This window comes from Giraffa tippelskirchi, chromosome 13 (genome assembly GCF_054371585.1).
Source record: "Giraffa tippelskirchi isolate mGirTip1 chromosome 13, T2T-mGirTip1v1.2.pri, whole genome shotgun sequence".
NCBI lineage: Eukaryota > Metazoa > Chordata > Mammalia > Artiodactyla > Giraffidae > Giraffa > Giraffa tippelskirchi.
In genome coordinates, this window is record NC_137287.1 from 94804424 (window position 1) to 94817841 (window position 13418).

Sequence of the window (13418 nt, forward strand, 5' to 3'; positions counted from 1 at the left end):
AAACAAAAGTGGCTAGGGCCATCACAAAAGGCTTCCTGGTGGGCATGCCCCAGCTCTTAGCCTTCCTCTCTGTTGTCTCCTGAGGTCTCTTCAACTGCCCTAGGGAAACCTTCTCTACAGGTGTTATTTGACCTTAGGATGATTCATCATCCTATTGCCCACATTGAGGCTGAGTTATTCAGTCTTATATAATGATACCAGTACTGGTGGTTACTTTGTCAGGAGCATTGTACTCCCACCTTCATTCAGTCTCTGGGGTGGAGCAAAGGCTGTGTGTCCCCTCAATATTCCAAGTTGTCCACATCCTTTCCAAACACAAACCATCTCAGAAGACAACCAATCTCAATTTCAGTCCCCACTGAGGAAGAGGAATGAAACCATTCTCTTGTGGAGCAACATCTCCACAGGGCTGACCCTTTGTTCACCCTCCATCTTTCAGAGAAGTTTCAGGAACTGCAGGTTTCTAACCGAAAGCTGTAATAGCACCAGCAGTATCCCTGAAGGGCTGCCCCTTAGCTACCCACAAGCAGTGGTGGAAAATTTGAAATGATAGCGTATATATATATATATATGGCCCCCCCAATTGTGTAGGCTTCAGTCAGCAGGGAGGAAGGCTACTAAATCTTCCCTTAGGATCTGGAGTTGAGTAGGAACAGGAACAGTTAGGTACTCACATACTCAGTCCCATAATACTCTGTTTGTCTTTGGCCCTGACTCATCTTGACCACTTCTTCACCCCCAAAACATCTGCCACGCTCTTTGAACCCTTCTTTCTAATTAGCCAATTTCCTCATACTCTCAACATTTCTTTAAATGATTTCTCTCATCTCTAGCCTTAACTGAAACCTGATGTCACCTGTTATAGACTAAATGTTTATGTCCCTTGGAAATTCATATGTTGGAGCCCTAGCTTCCAATGTAACTATACTCAGAGATAGGCCCTGTGAGGAGAGGATAAAGGTCAAATGAGGTCATAAGGATGGTCCTGACTTGATAGGACTGTGCCATTATAAGAAGAGAAAGAAATAACAGCGTTTTCTGCCTCATGTGAGGTCACAGCAAGAAAGCAGTCATTTGCAAGCCAGGAAGAGTCCTCATGTTATCAGATCAAACTCGGATTTGCTCTCCTGGTGTGCAGCAAAGCAAATCTACTGACATTTGAGTGTGGTGATGGAAAGTACAGCCTTTATTTGCAGGGCACCAAGTAAGGAGAATGGGTAGCTAATGCTTAAAAGACCCAAACTCTTTGACGTTTTTTAGGGTAGAGTTTTGTTTTTTTTTTTAATAAATTTATTTATTTTAGTTGGGGGCTAATTACTTTACAATATTGTAGTGGTTTTTACCATACATTGACATGAATCAGCCATGGGTTTACATGCGTTCCCCATCCTGAACCCCCCTCCCACCTCCCTCCCCATCCCATCACTCTGGGTCATCCTATTGCCCCAGCCCTGAGCATTTGTCTCATGCATTGAACCTGGAATGGTGTTCTGTTTCACATATGATAATATACATGTTTCAATGCTATTCTCCCAGAACGTCCCACTCTCACCTTCTCCCTCAGAGTCCATAAGACTGTTTTATGCATCTGTGTCTCTTATTCTGTCTTGCATATAGGGTTTTCGTTACCATCTTTCAAATTCCATATATATGCATTAGTATACTGTATTGTTGTTTTTCTTTCTGGCTTACTTCACTCTGTATAATGGGCTCCGGTTTCATCCATCTCAATAGAACTGATTCAAATGTATTCCTTTTAATGGCTGAGTAATATTCCATTGTGTATATGTACCACAGCTTCCTTATCCATTCGTCTGCTGATGGACACCTAGGTTGCTTCCATGTCCTGGCTATAGTAAACAGTGCTGTGATGAACATTGGGGTACACACGTCTCTTTCAATTCTGGTTTCCTCGGTGTGTATGCCCAGCAGTGGGATTTAGTAGCAGTAGGGTAGAGTTTTTAAAGGCAACATTGCAGTGAGGGTTGCAAGGTGCATGATGTGCTCATGGAAATTCTTCTGATTGGTTAGTGGTGAGGTAGCAGGGTGTTTCAAGAATCTTTGTCATTTATCTCCTGATTCTAACAAGTCTGAGATCTTCATGCTTGTGGTCAGCAGTTTCTATGGCCGGGGTGGGGCGGGGTGGGGTGGGGTGGGGCGGGGTGGGGGGGCGGGCGGCGGGTAAAACAGCTTGAGTAAAACAACTCAAGAATATGTGTCAGATTGTTACCTTTACCCCTTGAGGAGGAGCTAGGGGTCCTGTGACTGTTCTACGGCTGAACTATTGCTTAAGTTATTATTACTTTTCTTGTTTGACTGATTTTCCTTTATTCTCAGCATTCCCTCGCTTCTCTGAATAGTAACTACTTGAGTCTGCTCCTTGGAATTCAGGGAAGGCCTAGGTGACCAAAAGCCCCTGCTTCTTTTTATTTTCTTCATTTTACAAACAGGAACTGGGGAACACAGAGCGATCTGCCACTGGGGAGGCTTTATAGGCTCCTGCTCAGTTTCACTCACCAGAAACTGAATTGATTAGTGCCTTGATCCTGAACTTCCTAGCCTCCAGTACTGTAAGAAAATAAATCTCTTTGGTTAAGCCACCAAGCCTTTGGTATTTTCTTATGGCAGCCTGAGCAGACTAAACCAACACCCTTAGACACCCTTTCTTCTAAGTCCCCTTCTAGCAGTTACTGTTATTCTTTCACCTCACTACATGTAACTACTTGGAATTTGATTTTGCCCCATTTTCAAGCTAATTGATTTACCTGTTACTGTTTCATGAATGCTGGTAGAAGACCTGAGATTCCTGGATCAGAGACAAAGAACAGCAAAGTACTCAAAGCACAGCAAGTAGCAAAAGCATCGTTTTCATCAGTTCCTCTTGCTCCCGCTCCCAAGTCCCATAGGAAAAATGTGAAGGAGCCCTGTGGATTCCCTGCATACAGAGGGTTTGTGTTGCATCTGAGGGACAGGAGAATGGGGAACCCACTTCTTTTATAGAAGACAATAAGCAAGCTCTTTGTCCTGGAGAGAGATATTACTTTATTCCTCAAGGTTGCTGTCTGCACACACACCCTGAGAAATAGTGCAGGCAGAGTGCTCAGGACCTTATATTCTTGGCATGCCACATAAAAATGTACACAGGGTCAATGGTATCTAAACTCTCTCAACAGTTGACCTACACGTTGTTGTCTGAACTTGACTATTTACATGAATATGCCACTCCATTCACCACTGTCATTAATCTGATCAAATAGAGACTGAGACTAAATCTGCTCAGTCTGTCTCAATCAGAATTTAATTAAGGCTACTATCAATAGACCTGGAGAAGGAAATGGTAACCCACTCCAGTATTCTTGCCTGGAGAATCCTGTGGACAGAGGAACTTGGCAGGCTACGGTCCATAGGGTCGCAAAGAGTCAGACACGACTGAAGCGACTTAGCATGGGACTTCCCTGGAGTTAGGAGTTAGGTTAGGAGTCCTCCTGCCAATGCAGGGGGCACGGGTTTGATCCCTAGTCTGGGAAGATCCCACATGCCTCGGAGAAACTCAGCCCATGCGCCACAATTACTGAGCCCACATACCTAGAGCCTGTGCTCTGCAACAAGAGAAACCATCACAATGAGAAGTCCAAGCACCACAACAAAGAGTGGCCCCCATTTACTGCAACTAGAGAAAGCCTGAATGTGGCAACAAAGACTGAGCATGTAGCAGTGAGGTGTGTGGACCAAAAGGAGATGAAGAAAGTAGTCAGAAGTGTTTGAGTTTATTTATTTTTAATTAATTAATTTTTTATTGAAGGATAATTGATTTACAAAATTTTGTTGTATTCTGTCAAACCTCAACCTGAATCAGCCATAGGTATACATATATCCACTCCCTTTTGAACCTCCCTCCCATCTCCCTCCCCATCCCACCCCTCTAGTTGATACAGAGCCCCTGTTTGAGTTTCCTGAGCCATACGGCAAATTCCCGTTGGCTATCTGTTTTATATATGGTAAGGTAAGTTTCCATGTTACCTTTCCATACGTCTCACCCTCTTCTCCCCTCTCCCCATGTCCATAAGTCTATTCTCTATGTCTGTTTCTCCATTGTTGCCCTGTAAATAAATTCTTCAATACCATTTTTCTAGATTCCGTATATATGCATTAGAATATGATATTTGTCTTTCTCTTTCTGACTCACTTCACTCTGTATAATAGGTTCTAGGTTCATCCACCTCATTAGAACTGACTCAAATGTGTTCCTTTTTATGGCTGAGTAGTATTCCATTGTGTATATGTACCACAACTTCATTATCCATTCATCTGTTGATGGACATCTAGGTTGCTTTCATGTTCTAGCTATTGTAAATAGTGCTGCAGTGAACATTGGGATACATGTGTCTTTTTCAATATTGATTTCCTCACAGTATGTGCCTAGGAGTGGGATTGCTGTGTCATATGGTGGTTTTATTCCTGGTTTTTTAAGGAATCTCCATACTGTCTTCCATAGTGTCTGTATCAATTTACAGTCCCACCAACAGTGCAAGAGCGTTCCATTTTCTCCACACTCTCTCCTGTATTTATTGTTTGTAGACTTTTTGCTGAGGGCCATTCTGACCAGTGTGAGGTGATATCTCATTGTAGTTTTGATTTGCATTTCTCTAATAATGAGCAATGTTGAGCACATTTTCATGTGTTTGTTAGCCATCTGTATGTCTTTTTTGGAGAAATGTCTGTTTTGGTCTTTTTCCCACTTTTTGATTAGGTTGTTTGTTTTTCTGATATTGAGTTGTATGAGCTGCTTGTATATTTTGGAAATTAATCCTTTGTCAGTTGTTTCATTTGCTATTATTTTCTCCCATTCTGAGGGTTGTCTTGTCACCTTGCTTATAGTTTCCTTTGCTGTGCAAAAGCTTTTAAGTTTAATCAGGTCCCACTTGTTTACTTCTGTTTTTATTTCCATTACTTTAGGAGGTGGTTCATAGAGGATCTTGCTTTGATTTATGTTGTCGAGTGTTCTGCCTATGTTTTCCTCTAAGAGTTTCATAGTTTCTGGTCTTACATTTAGGCATTTAATCCATTTTGAATTTATCTTTGTGTATGGTGTTAGGAAGTGTTCTAATTTCATTCTTTTACATGTAGCTGTCCAGTTTTCCCAGCACCATTAATTGAAGTGGCTGTCTTTGCCCCATTGTATATTCTTGCCTCCTTTGTCAAAAATAAGGTACCCATAGGTGTATGGGTTTATTTCTGGGCTTTCTATCTTGTTCCATTGGTTTATATTTCTGTTTTTGTGCCAGTACCCTACTGTCTTGATGACTGTAGCTTTGTAGAATAATCTGAAGTCAGGAAAGTTGATTCCTCCAGCTCCACTCTTCTTTCTTAAGACTGCTTTGGCTATTCGGGGTATTTTGTGTTTCCATATGAATTGTGCAATTTTTTGTTCTAGTTCTGTGAAAAATGCCATTGGTAATTTGATAGGGGTCGCATTGAATCTGTAGATTGTGTTTGGTAGTATAGTCATTTTTACAATATTGATTCTTCCTACCCAGGAACATGGAATATCTCTCCATCTATTTATGTCATCTTTGATTTCTCTCATTAGTGTCTTATAATTTTCTGTGTACAGTTCTTTTGTCTCCTTAGGTAAGTTTATTCCTAGATATTTAATTCTTTGTTGCAATGATGAATGGGATTGATTCCTTAATTTCTCTTTCTCATTTTTCATTGTTAGTATATAGAAATGCAGGTGATTTCTGTGTATTGATTTTGTATCATGCAACTTTGCTAAATTCACTGATTAGATCTATTAATTTTCTGATGCTATCTTTAGGGTTTTCTATGTACAGTATGATGTCATCTGCAAACAGTGAGAGGTTTACTTCTTCTTTTCTGATCTGGATTCTTTTTATTTCTTTTTCTTCTCTGATTGTGGTAGCTAGGACTTCCAGAACTATGTTGAATAATAGTGGTGAAAGTGGATACCCTTGTCTTGTTCCTGATCTTAAGGGAAATGCTTTCAGTTTTCACCACTGAGAATAGTGTTTGCTGTAGGCTTATCATATATGGCCTTTACTATGTTGAGGTAGGCTCCTTCTATGCCCATTTTTTGAAGAGTTTTAATCATAAATGGGTGCCGAATTTTGTCAAAGGCTTTTTCTGCATCTATTGAGATTATCACATGGTTTTTATCTTTCAATTTGTTAATATGGTGTATCACATTGATTGATTTGTGTATATTGAGTAATCCTTACATCCCTTGAATAAACCCAACTTGATCATGGTGTATGAGCTTTTTGATGTGTTGCTGAATTCTGTTTGCTAAAGTTTTGTTGAGGATTTTTGCATCTATGTTCATCAGTGATATTGTCCTGTAGTTTTCTTTTTTTGTGTTGTCTTTGTCTGGTTTTGGTATCAGGGTGATGGTGGCCTCGTAGAATGAGTTTGGAAGTGTTCCTCCCTCTGCAATTTTTTGAAAGTTTTAGAAGGATAGGCATTAGCTCTTCTCTAAATGTTTGATACAGTTCTCCTGTGAAGCCATCTGGTCCTGGGCTTTTGTTTTTTGGGAGATTTTTGGTCACAGCTTCACTTTCAGTGCTTGTAATTAGGTTGTTCATAATTTCTGTTTCTTCCTGGTTCAGTCTTGGAAGATTGAACTTTTTTAAGAATCTGTCCATTTCTTTCAGGTTATCTATTTTATTGCCATATAGTTGTTCATAATAGTTTCTTATAATCCTTTATATTTCTGCATTGTCTGTTGTAACCTCTCCTTTTTCATTTCTAATTTGGTTGATTTGATTCTTCTCTCTTTTTTTCTTCATGAGTCTGGCTAAAAGTTTGTCAATTTTGTTTATCTTCTCAAATAACCAGCTTTTAGTTTGATTAATCTTTACTATTGTTTCTTTCATTTCTTTTTCATTTATTTCTGCTTGAATCTTTATGATTTCTTTCCTTCTACTAATTTGGGGTTTTTTTGTTCTTTTTCCAGTTGTTTTAGGTATAAAATTAGGTTGTCTATTCAATGTTTTTCTTGTTTCTTGAGGTAGGATTGTATTCCTATAAACTTCCCTCTTAGAAGAACTGCTTTTGCTGCATCCCGTAGGTTTTGATTGAGTATATTTTTGAGGAGGCCATTCCAGTGCTCAACAATACAGGACACTGGCAGATTGTAGGGAGTATGGCATAGCCATTGGATACCTTGACTCATTGTTGGGTGGCTTTTGCAACAAAGTGTGCACTGTTGCTAGGCTGTAGATGACCTGAAAGCCAAAAACAACATGGCTTAGTTACAAGGGCTACAATGGTGTGGCCATAGTCTCCTGATCAAACTAGAACAGCAACACTGTAACTTGAAAATGTGCTGCAGAGTAGTGAGGCACCAGTAATAGTCCAGAGGAGGGGTCAAAGGTCTGGGATAGTCAATCATTCAGGAGTAGGTGGAGCAAACCCTGCGCAGTATAGCCTCTTTACTATAAGACAAACAGTTTAACTTTTGGGAGGTGTCACAAGTCTGTTTGAAGTGGTGCTTTCTGCATCAGAAACATATAGTTCTTTACTTTATGGCCCATTCATACTGGTGGATGTGTTGCCACATCTGGTGCAATGATGGATCCAGGCAGTCATGGTGGTTATATGGGTGGTACAGGCTGAGTCAGCAGCATGATTTAAGTTGGCCTTATTAAAGAAGGGCCCTTAACCATGGGCATCTCCATGAGAGAGCCAGATTATCTGGTTGGCAGCTGAATTTGCTGCCATAGTTTGTAGTTCCAAAGAGGAATGTCTTCAACTTGCCAGTCTTTCAGACAAGACAATTAGGCCATTGGCAACTGTACAAAAGGCAGTAAAAGTGTACTAATTTTCATCAGGGGAGGTATTGGCCAGAACTATGAGCACTGCCTTGAGTGATGCCCATTGAACAGAATGACTATGCCTGGTTTTGATTCTGCATAGCAGGTGCTGAGGTTGAACATGGACATCGCTGGTGTCAGCTGAGCCACCAATGAACCAAGCAGGCACTTAGCAGATCTTCTGTGAATTGAGGGCCCCATTGAGCTAGCAGTTATGCTTCAGGTGATGAAGTGAGGAATAAAGTTTTCCCCAAAGGGATTACTGCCACCCTTTCATATAAAACCCAGATAATGTTAGAGCTAGGTCAGGTATGCTCCTAAATACAGCAAATCTCCTACATACAAATGAGTTCCATTCTGAGAGCACATTCACAAGTTCAATTTGTTTGCAAATCCAACAACATTAGCCTTGGTATCCAACTGACACAATGCACTATATAATACCATACTGTAAGAGGTTTATAATACTTTTCACACAAATAATACATAAAAGAACAAGCACAGAAAATAAAGAAAATATTTTGAATCATAGTACAGTACCTTGAAAGGTACAAAGTATTAGTCACCCAGTCATGTCTGACTCTTTGTGACCCCATGGACTGTAGCCCACCAGGTTCCTCTATCCATGGAATTCTCCAGGCAAGAATACTGGAGTGGGTTGCCATTTTCTTCTCCAGGATATCTTCCCAATCCAGGGATTAAACCTGGGTCTCCCGCATTGCAGGCAGAATCTTTACCGGCTGAGCCATCAGGGAAAACCTTGAAAGGTACAGTAGTACAGTTTAACAGTTGGCACACAGTGGCTGGCATCGAGTGAACAGGCAAGAAGACTTACTGACTGGAGGAGGGAGAGAAGGTGGGAGATGGTGGAGCTGAAGAGGGCAAGATGCAATTTCACTCATACCTGATATTGATGGCACAGGTTTGGGTTCTTTGCTGGATTCAGTTCAACCTACCCTCTTGAAAAAATGACGCAGGGATATCTGGGTAGTAGCTCTTTTTTTATTCTCTTCATAGATGACTCTTTAGCACTGGATTGCATTCTGAATGGCTGCTGCAACCTTCATGTACCATTCTACATCTAGGTCCGGTGCCTCAAAAACTAACAGTGTCTCTTCATATAAAGAAAATCCCCTTGCCATTACTGCATCATGAATCTCTTTGGTTCTTCAGTTACTCTTCTTCCTTCTGTCTCTCTTCATCCTTTCTTTAGGCCTCCGATTCCATCAGGTCTTCATTAGCAAGCTCCTCAGGTTGCACACAAGGAGTTTAATGAAGTCATCCTTTTGAAGACCTAGCTCCAGCTTCTTGCTTAAGATCACTAAGTTGTTGAAGACCTCTTTGGTCTCCTTATCCACCTTCTCAAATCCACAAAAATTATGAACAAACTTTGCGCAAAGGTTCTTCCAAACCCCATTCATGGTGATGGTTGTAACCTCATGCTAAGCAAAGTCACTTTTTTTATGGCCTTGTAGATGCTATAGTTCTTCCAAAATTGTCACAAAGTTGTTCCTCATTCATCACTCACCCTTACTGCCTGATGAAAAGTGTGACATAAATTATATTTCTTGAAAGTCCCTATAACTCCTTGGTCCCTAGGTTGGATGAGCGACATTGTATTCAGTGGCAGATGTACTACTTCAACATCGGGATGAAAGTCATCCATGAATGGGGGTGGCCGAGAGCATTGTTGAGTAGCAAAAGAATGTTGAATGGAATGTCCTTCTCCAAGTAATATTTCTGTACCCCAGGGATAATATCCTGGAAAATGGGATAAAGCCCTGAAAAAACCAGTCCTGAAAAATGGCCTGTGTAACCCAGGCTTTGGCATTACTCTTCCACATAGTAGGAAGTGCTCTTGAGTTCTCTGAAGGATGAAGTAAGAGAGATTTCAGCTTCATATCCCCAGCAGCACTGCCACCAAACAACAGAGTTAGCCTATCCTTTACTGCTTTAGGGCCTGGCATCATCTTTTCCTCCTTCCTCACTGATGTAACTTCGGTCTGGTATCCTCTTCAGGACAGTCCCATCTCATTCACATTAAACACTAGTCGGGTAAACACATAACTTCATCAGTAATTTCTCAAAGTGTTTCAGGAAATTCCTAGGCAGCTACCATATCTGCACTTGCTACCTTGCTACTTACTGATGGTTGGCTCTAGCCTTGAACTGATGAGAACAGTCATGACTGGCAGGAAAAGATGCGCCCGCTGATTCTTCACCATGTTTCTTCTCCGGATCTTCATAAAAACTTTTAGCTTTCTCTTGAATCAGCATTAAGCTGAGCAGGACTCGATACAGATGCTTATCCTGCATCCACACAGTGAGAAGTTTCTCCATTTCCTTCATCACTTCCACACTTCTTCAATATTATTGTTGACAGCATTAGCTCAGCAGACTTCACATGTTCCATGATCTTGTCCCTGTTCTTTAGAATTGTGCCAATGGTTGAATGATTCATGTTATAAGAATTAGCCATGTCTACCATCTTTTTGCCTTGCTCCATTCTCAATTATTTTCACTTTTGTTTCCATTGTTATCACTTGGCACTTCTTAGCAGCACCAGCTACATCACTGCTGATTTTACACTTGCTTTTCGACATCCGGGCCTTGAAATACAGATATTGTACTACTGTACTCTATACAGTACTGTTCAGTAAAGTAAACAAAGGCACAGCCATTCACAGAGGATACTTGCACATGACAGTGTATGCCAGACACGTGATTGTACACGGAGTGCATATTTGCATGTTTGAAAGTTTGCAACATGAAGGTTTGTATGTAGGGGACTTACTGTATAGCATTTCCATTTGACTAGCAAGACCTTTGACTAAAAACAAACTGTGGAAAATTCTTCAAAAGACGGGAATACCAGACCACCTTACCTGCCTCCTGAGAAATCTGTATGCAAGTCAAGAAGCAACAGTTAGAACCGGACATGCAACAATGGACTGGTTCCAAATTGGAAAAGGGGTACATCAAGGCTGTATATTGTCACCCTGCTTATTTAACTTAAATGCAGAATACATCATGTGAAATGCCAGGCAGGATGAAGCATGAGCTGGAATCAAGATTGCTAGGGGAAATATGAATAACCTCAGATACACAGATGATACTCCTCTTATGGAAGAAAGTGAAGAGGAGCTAAAGAGACTCTTGATGAAAGTGAATGAGGAGAGTGAAAAAGTTGGCTTAAAACTAAACATTCAAAAAAACTAAGACCCATGGCATCCGGTCCCATCACTTCATGGCAAACAGATGGGGAAACAATGGAAACAGTGATAGACTATTTTCTTGAGCTCCAAAATCACTGCAGACGGTGACTACAAACATGAAATTAAAAGACACTTGCTCCTTGGAAGAAAAGCTATGACCAACCTAGACAGCATATTAAAAAGCAGAGACATTGCTTTGCCAACAAAGGTCCATCTAGTCAAAGCTATAGTTTTTCCAGTAGTCAAGTATGGATGTGAGAGTTGGACTATAAAGAAAGCTGAGCACCAAAGAACTGATGCTTTTGAACTGTGGTGTTGGAGAAGACTCTTGAGAGTCCCTTGGATTGCAAGGAGATTCAACCAGTCAATACTAAAAGAAATGAAACTCCAATACTTTGGCCAGCTGATGTGAAGGACTGACTCATTGGAAAAGACTCTGATGCTGGGAAAGATTGAAGGCAGGAGGAGAAGAGGACAACAGAGGATGAGAGGTTGGGTGGCATCACCGACTTGATGGACATGAGTTTGAGCAAGCTCTGGGAGTTGGTGATGGACAGGGAGGCCTGGTGTGCTGCAGTCCATGGGGTCGCCAAGAGTCAGACATGGCTGAGTGACTGAACTGACTGAGCAAGACCTTTTTTGTCCTTCCACGGATAGCCACCAAGTCCACATTTGTGTGTGTTAGTCACTCAGTTGTGTCCAATTCTTTGTAACCCCACAGACTGTAGCTTGCCAGGCTCCTCTGTCCATAGAATTCTCCAGGCAAGAATACTGGAGTGGGTTGCCATTTCCTTCTCCACGGGTTCTTCTCAACTCAGGGATTAAACCTGGATCTTTCATATTGCAGGCAGATTCTTTACCATCTGAGCCACCAGGGAAGCCCAGATCCAAGTTTACCCCTCCCCAGTCACATAGACCTCTATGGATCAGTTGGGCTTCCCTGGCAGCTCATGTGGTAAAGAATCTTCCTGCAATGTGAGAGACCTGGGTTCCATCCCTGGGAGGGGAAGATCCCCTGGAGGAGGGCACGTAACCCATTGCAGTATTTTTGCCTGGGGAATCCCCATGGACAGAGGTGCTTGGTGGGCTACTGTCCATGGGGTTGCAAAGAGTTGGACACAACTGAGCGTGGGTCAGGAAGTAAGAAATTAGTAGGTTCCAAAAAGAGAGACTTCTCTGGCAGTCCAGTGGTTAAGATTCCACTGTCTCAATGCAGGGGACACAGATTCATTTGATTCCTGGTTGAGGAACAAAGATCCCGCATGCTGCATGGCACAGTCAAAAAAAAAAAGCCAAAAGGGAGGTACCGACTATGTCCGAAAGGTGATGTCGTTGTGCAGGAAACTGGTCTCCTCTGAGTAATCACAGCCATTGAATCGACTTTTCCCCATTTCCCTTTCTCTTCTTGGAAGCTTATGGGGTTTCTTCTGGGTTGTCTAGAGGATTCAGGAATCAACTCTGTACACACAGCAGTCCCTGAAAGAGTGAATCCCCTGTGACATTTATGGGCATTCACAGTACAAATCTGTACAAACTTTAGTACTAATTACACTTTCAGCAGCGGCAGCCCCAACAGTACATTGAGTTGACCTCAAAAGATCCACCTGTGGGGCTTTCCAGGTGGCGCTAGTGGTAAAGAACCCTCCTGCCAATGCAGGAGACTTAAGAGATGCAGGTTCGATCCCTGGGTTGGGAAGATCCCCTGGAGGAGGGCTTGGCAACCCACTCCAGTATTCTTGCTTAGATAATCCCATGGATGGAGGACCTCGGCAGGCTACAGTCCATAGGGTTATAAAGAGTCAGACATGACTGAAATGGCTTAGCACAGCACGCATGACTCACTTGTAGGGTCAATTTAATTTCCTGTCCCCACTTCAAACTTTGTCATAGCCCATCAGTTGAAATCGGATCATATTTTTTTCTTGTACCTTCACTGAGATATATTAATAATTGATGTTTGGTGCTGTATAAGTTTAAGGTGTAAAGCTTACATCGTGAAATGATTATCACATCATCTCATAGAGATGCAAAATTAAAGAAATAGAAATTTTTTTCCTTGTGATGAGAATTCTTAGAATTTATTCTCTTTCATATATAACATATTATAATGTTAATTATATTTAATGTGTATACATCCTGAGTACTTATTTATCTTACTGCTGGAAGTTTGTACCTTTTGATCACTGTCATGCAATTTGCCTTCTATCTACCCCCTCTTGACCACAAATTTGATCTCTTTTTCTATGAATTTGTTTGTTTTTGAAGTATAATTGACCTATAACGCTATGTTAGTTCCTGTTATACAACAAACGGACTTGATATTTGTAAATTTCAAAATGACCACAAATAAAAGTCTAGTTACAGTATGTCA